At 40.4% G+C, this 16,554-nt stretch overlaps 1 protein-coding gene across 7 annotated transcripts in view; it reads left to right on the plus strand.

Moving 5' to 3' along the window:
• LOC127813058 (uncharacterized) overlaps nucleotides 1-16,554 on the plus strand; it is a 148,334-nt gene that overhangs the window by 55,459 nt on the left and 76,321 nt on the right. The gene's annotated exons all lie outside the window — the stretch shown is intronic.

Below are 16,554 nucleotides of genomic sequence, written 5' to 3' on the forward strand. Positions count from 1 at the left end.
TTTCTTAATACAAATTTCAGCAACCTATTTGGGTTTTCTTAGCAAAATAAGTCTTGTTTTTGCGTCTTCTTGAAAGTCAATCTTCGGTCATTAAAATTTGTTCTTTCAAGGGTTTATTTTGGTGTGTCTTTTTCACACACACGCTACATGTTGCGTCAGGTGGTATCAAAATGGTTCATCAACCAATCAGATAGCTAATCTTGAAGGTAACGGTAGCAACCAGCCTTGTACGGTTTGGAGAGCAATTGAAGAACAACGGGAAATACCTCGTATAATGCAGCAGTAATTAGAGCGAATCCGCAACCAATTGGGAGTTTCACAACGAGTTAAGGATAATCGAAACCAGACTAATGTTGTGAATCAAGTCGGCTATGTTAAATCGGGAAGACCAGCCATTAATCTTGTTGTCGTTAATCCTAAAAGACCAATGATGGATGATAGCGAAGATGAGGATGATCTTGGTCGTATGATAGCCAACCCTAGTGGTAGAAGGGTTAGGAGGAATGCGCAACAACACAACCATTGGGGAAAAGATGAGTATAAACTAAATAATGGATTTTCAGTGAGTTTGGAGCTTGATCTCGAACATTATGTTGTCCCAGGAACCTCCACGTTTGCAAACTCAAGTCTGGTTTATGCTGCTAACATGATAGAAACTCCAAGGTTGTTGACTCATACTGGGGTATTTTCCAATCCCGAGGGCTCAGGCATTGCTTTGCTATCCAAGGATGGTGGTGTTTCTTTTGATCGATGTGCGACTGTAAAGGAGATGCAGGCCATGGTAGCAGATCCTTTTACAGTTTATTCAGGCTCTGGCATGGTTGAATCGAAGGCAATATGAACATACTCACCTCTGCGATTGCAAAAGCAAGATGATCACAGGGGTCTCTATGTGGGAAGGGGTGTTGGATCTCCCATGCTAGTTAACTCTGGTAGTGCAATTGCTTTCGATATTAATATGAAATTAGATTATGAAACTAAGAATACTGTAGTAGTTGTTGCTATAGCTAATCAAGTGCTTAGACCAAAGGAGGATTCAAGCATCAATATTTTAAGTGATGGAGAGACTGCTGGTAGTCATGGAATAAGCCTTTATTCAAAATAGTTGCAAAAGAATGCTTCTCCAGGCAAGAAAAATCTACAGATGAATTCAAAAGCTGTTAAGGAGTCAAAAATCAAGAAAGCTAATGAAAGGAGAAGGACCTATCATAAGATCTACTAGATTAGAGAAGCGCTCAAGATGGAATGTTCAAGGTCCTCAATTTAACAATAATAATACAATGCAGGCAGAGGGCAACAAACATGGCGATGGTTGGACCCATGCCAACAAAGATAAGGCTAAGAGGGGGAGAAATGTCTTTGCTCATGTTCCCTAAGCAAAAAAGTTCAAGCAGTTCAAGAAGATGCCAAGCAAAATTTGCACAAATAAGAAGTATAAGGCGACAACTGACAAGCATAGGAAGCACAAGGTATTTGAGGTTGATGATGCAGTAATGATATTCTTAAAGAAGGAACGGATTCCAGTAGGAAAGCAAAACAAGCTCAAGCCAAAGAAGTATGGTCCTTACAAGATTACAAAGAAGATCAATGATAATGCTTATGTTGTGGATTTGCCTAATCATATGGGTATTTCCAAAACATTCAATGTTGATCTTTCTTTATATTTGCTAGATGTTGAGTTGTCATACCTGGATCATAATTCGAGGACGAATTCTTCTCAAGTGGAGGTGAATAATACGGTCACTGATCAAGTTCTGGCTCAAGATCGGTCTGATTACGCCGGAACAATATTTTAATACTTCTTAAGTTTTAGAATTCTACTTGATTTAGGATTCTACTTCATGTTTCTATTTGATTTAGAATTTTATTTCATGTTTGATTAGGGTTTTATTTTTATTAGGATTCTAGTTGAATTTTACTTAGAATTTATTAAATTTTTATTAGGTTTCTAGTTGAATTTTACTTAGAATTTATTTCTATTAGGAATTTAGTTGAATTTTATTTACAAATATTAGATGGATTTGGATTAGCCAAATACTATAAATATACCTAGAAGTTAGGGGTTGTAATCAAGTTTTCTTAATATAAATTTCAGCAACCTATTTGGGTTTTCTGAGCAAAACAAGTCTTGTTCTTGCGTATTCTTGAAAGTCAAGCTTCGGTCATTGAAGTTTGTTCTTTCAAGGGTTTATTTTGGTGTGTTTTTTACAAATTTCGGTAATCTATTTGAGTTTTCTTAACAAAATAAGTCTTGTTTTTGCGTCTTCTTGAAAGTCAAGCTTCGGTCATTAAAGTTTGTTCTTTCATGGGTTTATTTTGGTATGTCTTTTTCGTACTCACGCTACATGTTGCATCACGTGCTCATCAGCCTGGGGTGTATGGTGCATGCCTTTTGTGCCTATGTCATATTTTTTTGTTTTTTGTGAAGAAGAGAGAGAGAGAAGAAGAAGAGGAAGAAGAAGATCTTAATTCTCTATTCACGGTTAGGTATACATACAACTCTTTGAAACAAATTAACTCAGTCAAGGTACAACTAAGAGAACACAACACTATGTAGAACACTACAAAGCTTCATTCTTCTAACACTTCCCTTCAAGCAGGCGCATATATATCATATGTGCCTAGCTTGGTATAAATGTAGTCAAGCTGTGGACCTGTAATGCCTTTTTAAGAAGATCAACCAACTGGTCGTTAGAGCCAACAAATGAGGTGCTCATCTCTCCAAAAAGAAACATTTGTCTCACAAAGTTCAGTCTATCTCTATGTGTTTAGTCCGCTCATGAAAAATAGGGTTAGAGGCAATATGAAGGACTGCCTGATTATAAAAAATAAGCTACATAGACCTTGAATATCCAAATCTCAACTCCTTAAGGAGTTGCTTAAGCGAAATCATCTCACATTGGGGACATTAATTTTGCTTTGTTGAAGGGTCCATGGTATGGGCTTGAAGTTCTTAGGATGCTTGGGTTTTGTTTCCAACTTGGAGAAAAAGAAATGAAGCTATCTGGTAGGTTGCCTGGTTGTACTTTTATAGTACTAAGAGAACTCTATGTGGTGTGAATTAACGTTGATTTTGGTTCCTATTGGATTCTTGAAACTTTGGGAAATGGAATGTGTCTGATACCTCTAGATTTAGGTGCACTAGACTAGATAAATATATTAAAATAAAAGTGGTTTTCTTGCAGTTTCCGTAAAGCGTCTGTCTTATGAATCAAGCATTCTAAAGAAACTTGTAAACACCATTTTACCTCAATGACAGAAAATAATGTTTTAGTGATATATGATTATTAGTATTAGGTGGATTTGACACTCTGGACATTAAGTTGCTTTTCTGGTACTGACGCAACGACCAGCAAAAACCTCAGGCTATTCTTGCCTAGGTCTGAGAAACACAGAGGGCAGAAGTTCCATCTGATTTATTGACTGTTGTCCCTTCATCTAACTGTAAAGAAGATTATTTATAGGGTGGCTAGACTCCAATCCTAATGCAAAACCAAAAGGAAACAAAAGAAACTAGAGTTCTAGCAAGCCTAAAATTCTTAAACTGAAATTTAAGCTACTAAAATTTATTTTAGCCCATTCTTTCCTGCCGAGAACCACTTCCTAGCTTTCCTCTTGGGCTTTCTTTTGTCAGCTTGGTCCGTAAATTTAGTAGCTAGGGCTTTTGCATCAGCCTTATCCACTGGGAAAGAACTCATCCTCGAGTTGCTGGGTATATTAGGATATAATGGCTCATCTGAGAAGTGGAGAGGATAAATATTAGCAACATTGAAGGTCTTCGAGATTCCCATATGAGTATGCAGATCCACAAGTAGGCATTATCATTGATCTACTTCAAAACCTTGTAAGGTCCATACTTCTTAGGTTGCAGCTTGTTGTAAGTGCCAACTGGAAAATGCTCCTTTAGCAGAAACACTAAAACATCATCCCCAATTGCAAAAACATGTTTTTGACGATGTTGGTCAGCTGCATTCTTGTATATTGCGTTGGCCTCCTCCAATTTCTGTCTGACCTCTTCTTTTTTTTTAAACCTGTTCAGCCAAATTTTCTGCTATAATACTCAACCCTGTGTAAAATTTACAAATGAGAGATTGTAGCTAGGGCTAATGAGAGAGAGAGAGAGAGAGAGAGAGAGAGAGAGAATATGAGAACTGAATATTAATCTTCAGACTTATCAGAATACATGAAAACAGAATGGTTGCTGCTTATATACACAGCAGCTAAACAATATGCGCTAACATAAAGCACACATAATAAGGAGAGAACAGGCTAGCTTAACTACCGACATTTACAACAAACTAATATATAAACAGAGGAGAAGATAATAAGAGGCAAACATATCTTCCTTTCACATTTCCCCTCAATTGTAACTATCCTTTGTCAAGCTCCCTGCATATCGAGTCATCAAAACTTGAGGCTGATTGTATAGGTGACTTCTTGAGATTAAGTCTCTCACACAAAAACTTGAATCTGCTACTAGGTTGTCCCTTAGTAAAGATTAGTGTTCTAAAAGGCACTAGGCGCTAGTCGGGCGCCAGGCTGGGGCCTAGCGCCTAGGGGGCCTAGGCGGGGCCTAGGAAAACTGTTGTTTTTATTTTTATTTTTTAACTTTGTGATGTAATTTGATGTTATTTTCAATTAAATCAAAGTTGAAAAACATCAATTATGCAACATAAACCAATAATACAACAATAATGGAATGACAAGTGAAATATAGAATTAAGCATGAGAAAACAATTGTTGTAGATCAGTTCTAGGTTCAAACTTCAATAAGACAAAAGCAACAATAATGCAACATAAACCATATTTGAAGAATCTAAGTATCTAACTATCTAATTGGAATTCTTCCTCTCCATATTCTTCCAATAACTCCTCCAGACATAACTTTACCACACAACTTGCATTTAACTTTATCCATGTTCTTTGGATTAATTAACATTTCATATTCCCATCCGACATCATTTGATTTTCTTTTAAGAATTGAGGCGGCATCGGACGATGCTTCCGTACTCCCAATTCCATCCGACATGACTTCTTTTTTTTTTTTTCTTTTTTTCCTGAGTAAATTGACATTGAATGATTGAATTAAAATAGATAATTAGGCTAACTAGCTAACAAACAAAGCCAAAAACTAACAATATATAGTCCAAGCAGCACCAACAACAACAAGTAGCAACAAAGGCAGCTTGCTACATTTGTTGCTTGCTTGCAAGTTGCAAATGTTAATTTTTTAAATACATTAATAATAATAATTAATAAATATTTGAATAACAAATAATCACATATTAATATAAATACTAAATTAAATAACAAAAAAATAAAAAAAAACAAAACTGGGAGAGGCAATAGCAAGTAGCAGCAACGCTGTTGCTTGCTTATTGCTGGCTACTACTTACTAAAGGAGGCGGAGGCTCGGAGGGTGAGTGAAGATTGAAGAAGATGAAGGCTGAAGCTGCTGCAAGAGCAAGAGACAACCGTCAACTAGGGGGTGGCGGTGTGCGAGCAGCGAGCAGCGAGCACGAGACGGTGGCGACGGCGAGTGAAGAAGGTGAAGTTGCAAGAGAAGAGACAACCAGAGCGTGGCGTGGCGGTGTGCGAGCACGAGACGGTGGCGACGGGCCGACGACAACTTTGCAACTACAAGAGACGGTGGCGGCGTGCGAGCATGAGAGAGGCGACGGCGACGGCGATTCAGCAATAGAATGTCGGTGGCGGTGCGCGCGAGAGAGAAGGGGAAATCGACGAGAGAAAGGGGTAACGGGTAAGGAAACAAAACCCTAATCAATTTATACTAAATGCTTCACGCGGCCCAGGTGGCTGATTTGGCCGCCTTGGCGTCCGCCTTGGCCGCCTAGGCTTCGCTCGGTACCGACTAGCTGGGCCGGCGCCTAAGGTGGCCGATTTGGCCATAATTGCGGCGGCCAGCGGCCGCCTAGCACCTCTGCTCCGCCCAGGCAGCCGCTTAGGTCGCGTTTTTGTTCATTGGTAAAGATATCAGCTAACTGATGCAATGAAGGCACATACCGTATTTCAACAATACCATTTTCAACCTTCTCTCTTACAAAGTGAACATCAATTTCAATGTGTTTGGTGTGAGAATGGAATACTGGATTTTCAACAATGGTTTTTGTTGCTATATTATCACTCCACACTATAGGAGTAGAATCACACTTATAACCCAATTCTGAAAATAGAGATTGCAGCCATAAGATTTCAGTTACTCCTTGAGCTATGGCTCTATATTCAGCCTCACCAACTGATCTGGCCACTACTGCTTGCTTTCGAGAGCTCCAAACAATTAGATTCAGACCAAGAAATGCGCATATTCCACTTGTAGATCGCCTGCTGACTTTGCAGCCAGCATGATCTGCATCAGTATATACTACCAAAGGTAAGCCAAGAGGAGCTGGTGCAAAGAACAGACCTAGATCCAAAGTACCCTTGACATAGCGTAAAAGCCATTTACAAGCCACCTAGTGTTGCTGTTTCGGTGAAGACAAAAATTGACTAGTTTGTTTACAGCAAAAGACAAATCAGGTCTAGTGTAGGTCAGATACTGAAGAGAGACAATAATAGTGCAATAAAGTGACGGGCGATCAAACACTTCACCCTCATCGGTTAAGGAATTTGTGGCATTCATAGGTGTATCACTAGGTTTACAGTCTATCATACTAGCCTTTGTCAATAAATCCAGGGCATACTTAGATTGGGTGAGATAAATTCCAGCCTTAGTTCAATGAGCTTCAAATCCAAGAAAATAATGCACTGAACCTAAAGTTTTGAGAGCAAAGTTTTTATCCAAATCATTAATGAAATCTAAAATAGCCTGAGAATCTGACCTAGTCACCAAAATATCACCTACATAGATCAAGACAAATTGAACAAATTTAGAGGTACGTTTAATAAAAAGGGATGCATCAGACACTGATATCACAAATCCCCATGATTGAAGAGCAACTCACAACTTGGGGCCTGTTTTAAGCCATAAAGAGATTTCCTTAACCGACAAGCATGTGAGGGAGAATGCCTATCCTCAAACCCCTCAGGCTGAGACATATATACCTCCTCTGTTAAGTCACCATTCAAAAATGCATTGTTGATGTCCACTTGTTGAATATCCTAGCCAAAAGTCACTGCTAAAGTAAACAAACCCTGATTGTTGGAGCTTTAACCACTGGACTGAAAGTCTCCATATAATCTACACCCGGCGTTTGAAGAAATCCTTTAGCTACTAACCGGGCCTTGAATTTAAGGACTGAGCCATCAGGATTGTATTTAATCCTATACACCCATTTGCAGCCAATGAGATTCATATTATCAGAATAAGGAACCGGCTCCCAAGTACCATTTTGTTTTAATGCTGTAAACTCCTCTATCATAGCCTTAACCCATCTTGGGTCTAAGAAGGCCTCATGTACAGAGCTAGGAACTAAAGAACTAGTTAGGGCATGAGGAGAAGTCAATTGAAGTTGTTTGGCCTTGGATCTGGTAAGCATAGGATGAATGGAAGGCTGAGGTGGAGTTGTGTGTCTAGACACACATGGTATAAGTTTAGAGGAAGGCTGAGGTATAGACAATATAGGTTGAGAAGTAGTAAAAGAATTAGTGACCTGATTAGAAAGAGATCTCATGGATTGAGAAGAAGGTGAGCTTGATAAGGAAGAAATCTCAGGTTGTGCTACTCCAGAAGGGGTGGACAAAGAAATAGACTCGAAGTACGAAGTTGGAAAACTAGAAGAACAAGACTTAGGAACATAATTAGAAGGAAACAATGAACTGAATGGAAAATCATCAGGATTAAACTGAACATGCCGAGAAACATAGATTCGACCTGATGGATGCAAACATTTGTATCCTGCTTGTGTATGACTATACCCAATGAAAACACATTTAGTTGAATGAAATTCAAACTCGTGCTTGTTATAAGGATGCAAATAAGGGAAGTAAGCACAACCAAAGGGTTGTAACATGAGATAATTGGGCTGTTTGTGGAAAAGAAGCTCAAATGGAATTTGAAATATAAGAGCAGCAGAAGGTAACAGATTGATACTATACACTGGTGTTTGAAAGGCTTCAACCCAAAATTTAAGTGGCATATGAGAATGAGAAAGCAAGGTTAACCCCATTTCAGCAATGTGTCTGTGTTCACGTTTGGCTACTCCATTTTGCTTGTGAGTGTAAGGACATGTGAAACGAGGTTGTATTCCACAGCTATGAAGATAAGGTAAAAACACTTTGAATTCTCCTCCATTATCAGTTTGTAAAGCTTTAAGCTTTGTTTGGAATTGTACTTCAACAAGTTTATGAAATATCTTGAAGATAGAAAGGGCATCAGATTTAAGTTTCAATGGGTATAGTCATGTATATCGAGAATAAGCATCCACAAATATGATATAATACCAATATCCTTCAATGGACAAAATCGGAGATGGACCCCACAAATCAGAGTAAACCAATTCTAGAGGCTTGGTTACTGTAATTGGACAATCAGCAAACGATAATTGACTAAGTTTGCCTACTTTACAAGAGTCACAAAAGGCTGCCTTTGAAGAAGAAGGCAAATGTATCTTATTAAGAATCAAATGCAGTATATTGGAGGATGGGTGCCCTAACTTGGCATGCCATCTACGATACAATTGTTCTTTACAAGCAAACTGAACATTAGGAGACAGTACATGATAAAATGGAACTACTCTCTTACATTTATATAATTTGTAGAAGTTATATGATTTGTAGCTCCTGAATCAACGAGCCAAGCAGGTGTCATGACCCTATGAGTAATAAAAGGGTATTATTGTAATAGGGTAGAATAGTTTGTTAGGGATATTCTAGCAATTAGTTAGGTGCACATGGCTGCATGTGCAAGGCTGTTAGGGGACAAATATGCCTATATAAGGCTGATGTAAATGGAGGGGATCTTATGCTGAAAATTATTGAAATGAATATCTGATGCTCTCTCATTTTCTCTCTACTTCTCTCCCTCATTTCTCTCTACATCCTTCCCCCATTTCTGTCCAAATATCCTTTTAAACTTTCTGTTCTTAGTTCTACTCAATCGGATTCTTCCGATTGCCAATCCAGCCCCATTATGAACCCTAGGTTCATGACAATTGGTATCAGAGCAGCCCATCCTTGGCTGTGATATTGATTCAAGTTTCGACAGTGATACGAGTTGAATTTGAAGTAAAAATCCAAGTGGCGCAACAGGTATGAGATCGGAATCAGAGAGACCTTGAAGTTGGAAGCGTGAATCGCTTCAGATTAGGTTGTTGACTTGAAGGTGTAACAGCAGGGTGATTTGTTGCTGTTTTCCAAGTTGCTGTAGTTGATCAAGAAGGTGAGGCGAGTGTAGGAGACTTTGCAACAGACGAGCCAGAAGGCGGAATCGGATCCGTTGCTTAGCTGTTCAGTTTGCTGGAGTTTGGAAATTCTTAGCTTCTGATCCACAGTTGCTACGGGTGACCCTCGAAAATTGATTCTGAAGCACGAGGTGGAACGTTGGCTGCTAGTTGAGGCTGAAAGTGGAACGCGAAGCAAACCCAGCGAAATTTCGATAAATTACATGACCGAGCCAGTGGTCCAATCCAAACGGACGGTGATTGGGTGAGGCGAGCACAAGCAAGCAAATCCGATCCAACACAAGCAAGCAAATCCGATCCAAACGGTGGACGTTTCGAGGGGATCGGAGTCCGTCGGAGGGTCAAGAGTGAGACGGATTTGAAAGGTGAACTCGAGGAGTGTGGGGGGTCCTCCAACCATTAGTCGGTGATTGGGTTATTCGATTCCAGGCGATCTTAAGGTGCGATTCTGAAGCAAGGACAGTAGTGGTGTCAAGGGCTGTTGCAAATCTGGATTGACAGCAGATGGGTTGAGCTGATGATCTGATTTTTGGATATTGTTGCAGACGTGGTTGTTCGAACAGGAAAAGCGAAGAGCCCCGGCCAATTTCGTGAACATCCTTAGCCTTCAATTCTAGCGGCTTGTGTAAATTACAGCTGTTCTAGTGGCTAGATCCAAGTCGCTGTGTGTGTTAGAAGCAAGCAAACCCAGGCGATCTTGGCTGTTGCTTCTTAGCAACAGATCTCGGCCACCGCCCAGCTTCCGATCCCTCTTACTGCCGCTAAATTTTGTGGGGTCTCAGCCAAATATAAGAGGCTAAAGTCCAAGATTGCAAGATTGCTTGCGTGGTAGGAGGTGGACGAACAGTTCTGGCCTAGATTGAGGAGGTTAAGGCAACTTGTCCGTGGCTCCGGGGAAGGGATTGAGCAACGAATCAGTGAAGAGGAATTTCGCATGTGGTAATTCCAATCAAATCCTAGGCTGCTAGTAAGGTAAACAAAGGGTAATTTCAACTTTGAATTGGGTAACTTTGTTTGAATTGGAGAGGTGAAGAAGAGCAGTATGTATATAGCTCCTTGGACTTCGAAGTATACTGTTGGTGAAAAATCAGCCATGGAAAGCAGTGCATACATGAAGAAGAATGCTTCATTTTCAGCCGGAATGGAGCCTCAATGGTAGCCAAAGGAAGCTGCATTTTCAGTGGGGTGTCCTACTCGTGAAGCTCGGGGAGGCAGTGCATACATGGAGCATATGAGCCTTCAATTGCAGCAGAAGAAAGCTTCCTTTTCAGTTGGAATGGAGCCTCAATGGCAGCCAAAGAAGGCTGCCTTTTCAGTTGACCAGCAGCATCAAACATGGGAAAAGGATTTTGAGAAGGAGATTAACCAAGTTGACAAGGAAACAAGAAGTGTAATACAAGAAGAGAGCAAGGAATTGGTTCGAATGTTCCGCGAGAAGCTGCAAGAGTTTGCAATGATACTAATTAAGAAGTATCATTACAACTTTCCGGTGGAATACTTTGATGATTATCACGGAAGTTTTAACAAAGATGAATTCCTTAAAATGGAGCAGCCGAAGGAGAAATTTAGGAGGCAAGAAGCAGATTCACTGCCTACCTCCAATACGGAGTGGAAGAAGTATGTCGGCCTAGGTGGAATGGACAAGAAAGGTGACGATAATGACAATGTTGACAGCAATAGCAGACTTTGCGAGGGTTCGGTACAAGGTTTGTGGGCAAAAGGAGAATTAAAGGAACACACCGATTCCTTTGGAAAAGAAGTTCTCGGTGGTGATATTTTTGGGATTCTGCAACAAGAGCAGTCCAACTTTAAGGAAGAAGGGGAAGAGGAGGAAGAAAAAAGTGAGGAAAAGGGATTGGAGGATGACACTCAATCAATTGACAGCCTCTCAAGCACTCTTACTAGTGCTGAAACACTTGGCCAGGTGTCAATTATTGAGCAATCGTTGGCTGGAAGTGAAGTTGCAGCATCTCCTAATGTTAATGCTCACAAATAGCCTTGGTATGAGTATTCAAGGAAAGAATACAAACCTCCATTGCTGCATTTTGAGGTTGCTGTTGATATTTTTGCAGCAAAACATGGCTGTGGGTTGAATGGGGATAGAGTAACAGCAACAATGGCTGAAGATCTGCCCTTCTTACTTGTTTTGGATGGTAATGAAGTTTTCCCTATTGAAATTCTGGGTCAATTCATACTTGGAATTGATCTTGAAAACCTAAGAATAAAGAAGAAGAGACCTAGAAGTAGAAAGAAAGAAAGGAGGATTATCCGCATAGAGAAGATTGGAATTGGATGAAGAGCAATGGCTACTTGCGGCAAGTTCTTGGGGACAAGAACTCTCTTATGGAGGGGGGAATTGTCATGACCCTATGAGTAATAAAAGGGTATTATTATAATAGGGTAGAATAGTTTGTTAGGGATATTCTAGCAATTAGTTAGGTGCACATGGCTGCATGTGCAAGGCTGTTAGGGGACAAATATGCCTATATAAGGCTGATGTAAATGGAGGGGATGGTATGCTGAAAATTATTGAAATGAATATCTGATTCTCTCTCATTTTCTCTCTACTTCTCTCCCTCATTTCTCTCTACATCCTTCCCCCATTTCTGTCCAAATATCCTTTTAAACTTTCTGTTCTTAGTTCTACTCAATTGGATTCTTCTGATTGCCAATCCAGCCCCATTATGAACCCTAGGTTCATGACAGCAGGATCTGTGAAGGATGACTTTGATAGAGAGGCATTATAGGCATTATCAATAGGCTGTGAACAGTGGTTGTAAGGAGTTTGAGAAAACTGATTATAAGAAGTTCCTGACTTGGTTCCTAGCTCATTCATGTAGACCTCATTAGAACCATTCAGGGAAGTTGAAAAAGCTTGAGTATTTGGTTGGGAAACCATTTGAGGCCGTTCAACATTCTGACTGTATATAGATTTTCTTTGAAAATTGCTATCAAACTGATGATAGCACTTGTCAACAAAGTGACCTTGCTTACCAGATAGTTGGCAATAAATTCTCTTTCCAGACTACCTTCCTCTACCTCTTCCTCCTTTATTAACAAAACCACCACCTCTGTTTAGGTGAAAGCCTCCACCTCTATTATTCATGAAATTGCTAAGATTCCTTGGTGTAAATGCAGTCATATTAACATGCATAGGTGGCGACATAACTGATTCAGCATTGACTGTAGCAAAAGCTGCATTCTTTGAATGCAATCTTTGCTTGTGCATTAGTAAGAGATACTGCAAAAATGGCAATCTGTGGCACAATGGTGGTATAATTCCAGCCATCATAGTGCCATTAGGATCTCCTCTTTTGAGGCTCTCTTTGGTTACAAGCCACCCTTATTGCTAGCCCTTTCGGGACCTACAAATGTGGCAGTAGTGGATGAGCACTTGCAACAGAGGTAGTAGGTCCTACAACAACTTAAGAAGGACCTGGCCGTGGCTCATAATCGTATGAACTAGTTGGTTGACTGTGGGAGGAGTGAGAGGGAATTTGATGTAGGGGAAGAAGTGTATTTGAAGTTGAAAGGGCCTCACCTCAAGTCACTAGCTACGAGCCCTATCTCCAAACTTAGCCCCAGGTATTTTGGTCCCTTTCTTGTTGTAGCCAAGATTGGGAGTGTAGCCTATAGGCTTCAGCTACTGGAGGGTACCTAGATACACCCAGTCTTCCATGTGTCCTTGCTGAAAGAGGTAGTAAAGGGACATCAGGTGAATCTCTACCTACCCTTGAAAGTGTTGGAGACCAATGAAGGCCTTGAACCAATTGCTATTGTGGATAGGCAGATGATCTGTCACCAAGGAGCACCAATTATGCAAGTATTCGTCAAGTGGTCCAATAGACATGGCAACGACAACACGTGTGAGTACCTCCCAGACCTGCTCAATCACTTCCCTTGAGTAGTCATCCTACTAACCATTTCTTGAGGACAAGAAATGTCTCAAGGGGAGGGTATTGTTATGTACTTACGTAATTGTAGTTGTGCAAGTGGAGAGTATTAGGAGTGATAATAGCAAATAAAATAAAAAGTGGCTAGGCTTGTTGTATTTGGCAGGAACTTATGTACGCGGGGGAGAGGTTATAAATTGTAGCCTACCCCTACCTTGAGAAACATATGGATTATTGAATGAACATTTCTGAATTTCCCTCCAATTCTCTCGATCTTTCTCTCCGTCTCTTTTTCTGCAATTCTATTCTCTTTCACACTTTCCTTTGAGAATTCTCTTGATTTCCTTGAAATCTCCATCACTTTGGGAGAAGATCCAGATTGACCACTACCAGATCCCCTAGGATCTGACACAAGTTAGAAGGCACACGGGGATGATTCACCCGCATATGCTCTTCGATGCTTAAGTTAGTATGTGAAGGAAAATGGTTATCCAGGGGAGCTAGCAGAGGTTCCATCGGGTGCATAATAAATAATACAATCAATGAATATAAAAGGGGTACCTTTCCCGATGAGAGAAGGGCTATTTATAGTGCTTTTTACTAGATATCATAGATAAACATGCATGCTTTTGGCGTGAGGGCTGTGGTCCTTGTTTCAAATTCGAATGGGCTTAAGGAGAATTCCTTCTGGAGGACTTAGTGACATATGGAGTTCTTCGTGAGAAGGTGGGCCTTACGGCGAGTTGTCGGGGTAGGTTCTTGGCCTCTAAATGGCCGACCCAGTGACGCAGCGTGTAGCGCGAGTGTGAAGAAAACACACCAAAATAAACCCTTGAAAGAGCAAACTTCAATGGCCGAAGCTTGGCTTTCAAGAAGATGCAAAACCAAGATTGTTTTGCTAAGAAAACCCAAATAGGTTGTTGAAATTTGATTAAGAAAAACTTGATTACAAACTCTAGATTTTAGGCATATTTATAGTATTTGGCTAATCCAAATCCATCTAATATTTGGAAAACAAAATCCAACTAGAATCCTAATAAAAATAAATCCCAATCCAACATGAAGTAGAATCCTAAATCAAGTAGAAACATGAAATTGAATCCTAAATCAAGTAGAATTCTAAAAACTTAAGAAGTATTAAAATAACATAAAGTAGAATCCTAAACCAAGTAGAATTCTAAAACTTAAGAATTATTAAAATATTGTTCCGGCGTGGTCGGGTCGACTTTGGGCCGGATCTTGATTGGTGACCGCATCACCCAGGTGAAATCCCGAGGGTGACAAAGAATGTTTTCGAGAGTTGTCCATTATTCTAGATTTAGCATGATATTTTTGAGGTGGCATCCCTGTTGCACAGGATATAGATTAATTAGCGTGTGGGACCCATTGGGCACTTACATATTGTGTTTATTATATGCATATCACATACTTAATTAGTTATATCGATGCTACATGTATACGTTAAGTACGGAATGCAATTAAACATATTGTAATTGGACATGGCAGTGATCAAGCTGTGGGGCCCATTGGGCACTTTGCATGTGAGAATGGCTTGTAGGCAATTATATAAGTATATGCATATAAACTGTATATTATGGGTGAATTGAGATTGCAATTGGAAATTGCGTGGGCCAATGTGTAGCATATTATATGTTTAATTAATTATATACACATATGGCCTATGGAATACCATTAGAAATTGTAGGGACGTGATGTACAGGACCCGCTGGGCACTATGGCCTGAGGAATTGGAAGGCATATGGAGGAAGATTTGAGAAGGATTTGTGGTAGGCTGGTCAAAGGGGGCCACGTTGGCTTGAGGGCATTGCTTGCTCACTGGAGGAGTTTTGGAGAAGTGGTAGCAGGAGGAATTGCAGCCATATTCGGGAAGGAAAGCCATTTCGGGAGGGATGCTGTCACGCTGCACCCAGGAAGAAAGTGCATCCGGGAAGAATTGCAGCAACACACCTTGTTCGGGGAAGGAGCATTCCAGGAAGAAGGTGCATCATGCATTGTTCTGGGAAGGTGGAGCATTCCGGGAAGAAGCTGCACCATGCCTTGTTCCAGGAAGAAGGATCATCCCGGGAGGAAGAGCCATGTGTGGCCATGCAGGCAAACTACCATGCAGCTATGCGAGACATGGGAGGAAAGTGAGTGCCGGGAGGAAGAGCCATGCAGCCACGTGACCATGTCAGCTTCCGGGAAGAATGTTCCAGCTTCCGGGAAGAAGTCCCAGCTTCCGGGAAGAGAAGTTCCAGCTTCCAGAAAGAATGTCCCAGCTTCTGGGAAGAAAGTCCCGGCTTCCGGGAAGAATGTCCCAGGTTCTGGGAAGAAAGTCCCTCAGTCTTTTCTGCTCTCTCCCCCTGCCAAAAGTCCTCCCTTGACTGTTGTTTTACTGTACAATTTATAGGCAGACTTGGCACTTTTTCCCTTGTACAATTTTACCCTCACACCAATCATATATCATTAATAATATTATTAATTATTCCTTCACTATTTATTCGATATTATTATTGGAAAAATTCGCCCACTTGTATTCATTCATTAAAAATATTCCCAGGGAGATGCCTGACAAATTTATGGCACAACACTAACAATTTGGTATTAGAGCAAGGTTATCCTCAGCTGAGATTCCTGCACTAAGAATTCAGGTGAATTCAGTTTAGCCAACTTTTGCTGTTCTCGGCTGGATTCTGGAAATTTTTAGCAGCTGATTCATGGTCGTTACGGGTGATAATGGCGAATTAGTGAAGCTGATACAGAGGCGACTTTGTAGAGACTGTAACAGAGTAGTAAATCCTTGGTTGTGATTTCGATTTGATTTGAAGGTAGTTGAGGTAGATCGAGTCACAAGAAGCAGTGTGCAGCAATACTTGGCACGGAATTGAAGGCGAAGTAGAGCAGCTGATCAGAAATTCTTGTTCAACTTTTGAAGGTGAGCAGGCTAGGCAATTCTGACGGTGATTCCAGCAATTCCTAGAGCAGTTCCAGTTAATCAGTATTTGCAGACGAGGTTGCCAGTTGATTCCGACTGGAATATAAGTGTAAAAAACTGCATAAACTCTTCCTTAATTGATATGCACACGTACATGTCCTCTTATAGAGGAGAGAAAATACAACATAAGAAAGACTATAATACATAAAAAGAAAAGATTACACATTACAATCTTAGGAAAGTTTCCTTAGTCTAAATAGAAAGTATCCTATTCTAGATTTAGAAACTTCTAAAAAACATAAGTTCTAACCAGCATTTGAATGATGTGCCATTTTTTCCTGCTTCTTTATTTTAATAATCCTTTGGG

Source organism: Diospyros lotus, chromosome 11, assembly GCF_014633365.1.
Source record: "Diospyros lotus cultivar Yz01 chromosome 11, ASM1463336v1, whole genome shotgun sequence".
NCBI lineage: Eukaryota > Viridiplantae > Streptophyta > Magnoliopsida > Ericales > Ebenaceae > Diospyros > Diospyros lotus.